The sequence below is a fragment of the Rattus norvegicus genome, chromosome X (genome assembly GCF_036323735.1).
Source record: "Rattus norvegicus strain BN/NHsdMcwi chromosome X, GRCr8, whole genome shotgun sequence".
NCBI lineage: Eukaryota > Metazoa > Chordata > Mammalia > Rodentia > Muridae > Rattus > Rattus norvegicus.
In genome coordinates, this window is record NC_086039.1 from 116,574,116 (window position 1) to 116,580,209 (window position 6,094).

The window sequence follows — 6,094 nt, forward strand, 5'->3', positions numbered from 1 at the left end:
CAGTGGCCTTTCTGGGCACTTAGTGGGCAGTGTCAGCTCCTGGTCATCAAGTCGAGGCATTTCTCTCTTTCTGAGGATCAGCCCCTGTGATCCCCATTGTCACTGACCTTGTGTGGGGCTCTCTGAGGGTCCACTGTGAGAAAATGGTCACGCCCCTTTGTGATTTCCTTCCTCTGCCAGATGCTTCAGTTGCTGGGAGATGCCCTACAGCTGAGGATTGCCTGAGATTGGCAACCCTTACTGTCTTCTCTGACCTGTGCTCCTACTTTCCCGTGGCACTTAAACACCCTCAAAAGTCCCGAATCTTCTAGACAAGCTCCACCCAGCACACTCGAGTGGGGGTTTGCACAAACACACACACGCGCGCGCACACACACACACACACACACACACACACACACACACAGACCCACTCCCGCCCGCACGCACCGGGGGATACACATGGACACACAGGCCACAGAGCAGAACCTATAAAACTATGTCTTAGATAACCCCAGTGTCCTGCAGAGAGACCCATCTGAGTGTAGCAGAAGTCCTGGTGCTGGTCGGCCATGTTGGTGGCTTGCGGCTGTGGCATTTTGGTGTTTTTTGACACGGAAAGGGCGGAGGGAGAGCGCCAGTGCCGACCCATGGTTAGCATTCGCAGTGCACTACTGCCATCAAGCGGAATTGTTTCGAGTATTCCTCCTGCAGGCTACTTCGCCTCTCTCAACATGGCGGCAGTCCTGCTAGTGTCTAGAAAGTTTCCTGGTTAAACGGGAAGGAGCAGGGCTTTCCGAGGATTTGGTGGCCGAGGAGAGGCCTGTGAGCCTCCATGATGCAGCTGTCCAGAGGACAGCACGGGCGACACAGGCTTTGGCTAGATGGACTCTGCGAGCCCAGCCTCCCAGGTCCTGAGCTAGGGCTGGCAGACATCTTAGGCTCGACAGGGTGCCCTGGATCACTGTACACGGGAATCTGCACCCAGGCCTGCAACTGGGTGTTTGCGGGCAACTTGTCCTGCCCGTCCCTGTTCACCAGATAGATCCAGGGTCCCCTGGTTTTCATTTGAGTCTCCCCAGCACCTGCCTTCCGGGAAGTCAACTCCTGACGCCCCCCAGCACCCCATGTTAGACCCAGAGACACAGGGCGAGAGGACAGGCTACACAGCTTCTCCTGGCTGTCTCCAAATCTCTGGGCCAGGTAGCCTTTGGGGGTCACATGTCTTTAATCCAAATAACTCACTGTCGGCCCAAGATGACCCCACCTCAACCCCTTCCTGTCACTGGCCAGTGTCATCTCTGATTTTCCCTTCCTTTCTTTTGGAAAAGGCTCTCTCTTTGGGCTCTTCAGCAGGTGGCGATCAGGGTCCCAGTGGGCAGTGTCAGCTCCTGGTCATCAGTGTACTCTGGATCGTGGTTTCTGTCAGCTAAGTTAGTTTGATCTTTTTAAGAAACACATGCCTGTCACAGGTATTGCTAGCACTGAACTATAAATCCTTACAGAGGACATGTTGCATCGAATCAGCCACGAACCTTGAGGAACATTTGATGATACTAGAAAAGAAAACAAAAGTGTAATTTTGTCTTCCAATTGATTCAATAATATCATTATACCTTGTAATTATCAAGATGATATCCTTGTATAATACAGGGTATTTCACTAGTCCCTTATCACTAGTGCAGGGATTAGATTACATTGTTTTCATCAGAAAGTTCGGCTCAAAAGGCTTCCTTCTCAGTCTTATGTTATTATTAAACTTGTGCAGCATGTTCCTTTATATCTGGATGAGAAAAATGCTCAATACATTTATGTAGCACCTTGATCGTTGTCCTCTAATGGTGTCCCTAAAGCGATTGCTTTTGCCCATTGTGAACATTATGCTATAGCCTTTTTTAGTCAGTGTACTTTTTTCTTTGGATGTGTTCTTAAATATTCTAATGGCTGAAGCAATTTCCTTTAACGGTCAAAATGATAAAAATGTTATTAGGACCAGTGTATTACCATGATATTTTTAATCCTTCAATACAGTAATATTTACGTTTTAAGATTCCCACTAGATAGTGTACAACTTTATTTTTGAAAGCCCACTTTTTATGACGGTTCTTAAATGCTTTAACTTCCCTTCTAGCCCACCACTCACCAGCTGTATTGGAACAGAAAGTATACGGAGTAAGTTTTCCTGTTTAGAAAATGGTGCTTTGGAGCACATCTTTTCGCCTTTGTCAGGAAATGAGCAATTCACTTCACAAGTGGGCAGCAGCAGCTTGATCCACTCACAAACACTTCATGGGTACACCAGCAGTCCAGTTCAGTAGAGTCGGGATTGCAGCGGTGGCACGGCGTAGCAGAGACAACCAGGCCTCAGCTGAAGGCACTAATCATCATTGGACTTTCAGGATTATCGGGAGACATTCTCAGCTGTTCCTCTCTTATGGAAGTGAAGATGGGAAACCAAGAAGCATTTGACTATGCAAGCAAGCCAAGCCCTTCTCATAGTACCCCGAGTCCTACTTCTACTCCCTCCAAATGTCGCGTGTCCTCCACAGGACTTGTCTCACCATGTCTTGCCTCAGCAGTACTCTCCTTCACGAATCTGATTTTGCCTTTTGCCTGTGTCTACTAAAGTGAAACCTTCATTCTTGTACTTGCCTCATCAGAACACCATCCAGCACAACTTACTTTCCAAAGAACCCTTAATCTTCCACTTCAACAGTGGAACAACAATGACTTTTAATAATCAGATCTTTCACATACTTACATAAATCCATTAAAGCCTATCTTCCCATATTTATTTCTGTCATCATCCAGACAATGGCATATTAGATTCCTTGAAAAGCTCATGAAGTTCATAGTGGCAAATGAATCCATTGCAGTTGAGGTCTTCAGCAAAAGAGGAAGGAAAAAACAGCCAAAGAAAAGAGAAAAAAGACTACAAATCAAATTGTAAGAATATCATCACTTTCAGGCCTGCCTAATTAAAATCTTTTTTATCCTTTGAAATCTAAGTATGTGTGGAAGAGGAATGTATATTTTAACTGAAGGGTAATGTTTTATTTATATCATGTATCTTGCATTTTAAAATGTGTACAAATCTTTATTTAAAAACATCCCTGATTATAAGAAACTATAGTTTCTAAGGTATTATTAAATCATAGAAACAAGGAGAGTCTTAGAAATAATGTTTTATACAACAACAAACTGTCACGGTGTAACCTAATTTCTACTGTCTCTATGCAGGATGTAGGATTTGATCTGTATTCTTTTCTTTTTGCAAAATGGGTTTTATGGTTTCGCAGTGATTTTATCTTAAAGCATGTCTGAGCAGGAGTAACAGCTTCGAGGGTCAATTTTTTGAGTTAATGTGAACAAACTTTAATCTCAGACAAATAGATAGTTCAACAGAATAAGGGAGCACTGTGTAAAGCAGGCGTGAAAAGTGATTCTATAGGGTTGGGGATTTAGCTCAATGGTAGAGCGCTTGCCTAGCAAGCTCAAGGCCCTGGATTCAGTCCTCAGCTCCAAAAAAAAACAAAAAAAAAAAACAAAAAAAAAAAAAAAGACAAAACAAAAAAAAGACAAAACAAAAAAAAGTGATTCTATAAGCACTTAGTGATGGAGGATTGCAACTGAAGACTGCTTACTCCAACCAAAGGTCAAATTTTCCTGCTCATTTCCTACTGTGGTGTTTTGAGAGTGCTTGGCCCATGGGAAGTGGCACTATTAGGAGCTGTGGCCTTGTTGGAAGAAGTGCATCCCTGTGAGAGTGGGCTTTGAGGTCTTATTGCTCTGCCTAGTGCAAATGAAATGCTCTTCCTGGCTGCCTTCAGAACAAGATATAGAACTCTCAGCTCCTCCAGCACCATGTCTGCCTGGACACTGCCATGCTTCCTGCCATGATGATATGGACTGAGCTCCTAAAACTGTAAGCCAGGCTCAATTAAATGTTTTACTTCATAAAAAAAAAAAAGTGATTCTATAAATGATCTCTTTGTGTTTAGCATCTTGAAGTGCAGGTATATTAGAATGTAAAGGACGAAATAATCTAGAAATGAACAAATGACCCATGATGACCATGTTGGAAATGTTTTGATCAGGGAATTTACTTAAAAGTTCTGCCAAGGCAGATAGGTGGCGCAGACCTTTAGTCCCCCACCCTGGAAGCAGAGGCAGGCGGGTTTCTGTGAGTTCGAGGCCAGCTTGGTCTAAAAAGTGGTCCCTAAGACAGCCAGGGCTACATAGAGAGACTCTGTCTCAAAATGAACAGGATTAACCAAAAGCCTCACCGAGAACTCTTCTTAGAACCCAAAGTGCCCCAGAATGTCTGGCCTTATGGATCCCACATTCTAACCTCAGTGCAAACTGAGCCCGTGCGACTTTGAGGCACAGCACCATATGACAATGCACCATATGACAATGCACCATAGGACAGTGCACCATAGGACAGTGCACCATAGGACAGTGCACCATAGGACAGTGCACCATAGGACAATGCACCATATGACAATGCACCATAGGACAATGCACCATAGGACAGTGCACTATAGGACAGTGCACCATAGGACAATGCACCATATGACAATGCACCATAGCAGAATGCACCATAGGACAATGCACCATACGACAGTGCACCATACGACAGTGCACCATAGGACAGTGCACCATAGGATAATGCACCATATGACAGTGCACCATATGACAATGCACCATAGGACAATGTACTATAGGACAATGCACCATATGACAGTGCACCATATGACAATACACCATATGACAATGCAAATGAACCTTCGATGAAAACTGAAGTGGAGAAGGTTGGAGCAGCAGCCATTCCTCTGCACCCAGGCAGGGAACTGAGGAGCATCTGCACGATTCTGCATGTGTTCCTGAGACTGAGTAGCACTATGCTGCCCGGGTTACTCTAGAACTCACAGTGACTTGTGCTGATATCTCTGTCTCAGCCTTGTATGTGTTGGGATGACAGCCGTGCACCCAACAACCAGCTCTGGCTGAGGATGTCTCTGATTGCCATATCTGAATGGGGAGAAGATGCTCCTGGCATCCAGTGGGTCGAGAGCAAGGACCCCACGAAATCTCCAGCAACACATCACATATGACACACTGTTGGCCACTAGGCAGCACAGACTGGTGCAGCTCAACATATAAGCGGCCCTGAGGTTGAGTAACTCTGGGTTATAATGACATTGTGGGGGCTACTGTTCAGACAGAAAAGTCAAGGACGGCCATTATGCAGACAGAATAGTCAAGGACAGCCATTGTGCGAGAGCTTCCATTTGAATATAGACTTGTGTGAGACAAAGGCAGACACCAGGATTGAGCGATTTCAAGTAGGGGAAAGAGCTCTCACCATATGTGATGCGGATGTGCATGCCCTGTGCTCCTGGAACAGCAGAGGTCTAGCATCCTTCAGCACAGTGAACAAAGGGGAAAGAGGCCATTTTTTATGGCTCCTGCACATTCTTCTGGGTTACAGTACAGACGTTGGATATTTTTATGACGTGAACTAAGTGTGACTTACAGCAGTTAACTTTGGGACAACCTCTAAAATATTGACTGTGTTGTGTCTGCACTTTTATTTGGCAGTTTGAGCTTGAGACAGGGTCTTACTCTTATAGTTCTGGCTGGCCTTGTAACCTACAGAGATCCTTGCGCTTCTGCCTCCCCAAATGCTGAGATTATAGGCACATGGCACCACGCCCTGCAAAATTATGAATTATCTCTGACCAATTTACCAGTTATATGAAGGGGTAGGTGTGTGTGTGTGTGTGTGTGTGTGTGTGTGTGTGTGTGTGTTGGGTGGTGTGTGTGTGTGTGTGTGTGTTGGGTGGTGTGTGTGTGTGTGTGTGTGTGTGTGTGTGTGTGTGTGTGTGTGACAGGATCAGGATCCTGGCATTATATGGTATATCTTTACATTCTTTCTGGTCTTTGCTTTGGTAAGAATTTAACCAGGGCTTTATGCATGCTAAATACAAACTCCATTACTCCACCCCAAGCTCTAGAGTCAAATGCTCTAAAATACTGTACAGACTAATTCTTGGACACTAACTGGAGGAAGAATGCTCTAATCCTAGATGAGCTTTTTCAAAACAGAACT

General features: G+C 44.9%; 1 long non-coding RNA gene across 33 annotated transcripts in view; it reads left to right on the top strand.

Annotated features, from left to right (window-relative positions):
- LOC120099378 (uncharacterized) overlaps window positions 1-3,949 on the top strand; it is a 57,441-nt gene extending 53,492 nt beyond the window's left edge. For 31 of the 33 annotated variants that reach the window (XR_010061457.1, XR_010061463.1, XR_010061462.1 and 28 more), the window contains one exon: window positions 2,111-3,949. This is a non-coding gene — a long non-coding RNA (uncharacterized LOC120099378). The remainder of the gene's footprint in view (window positions 1-2,110) is intronic. The other 2 variants (XR_010061472.1, XR_010061487.1) reach the window with 1 other exon arrangement.
- The last annotated feature ends 2,145 nt before the right edge of the window (window positions 3,950-6,094 follow it).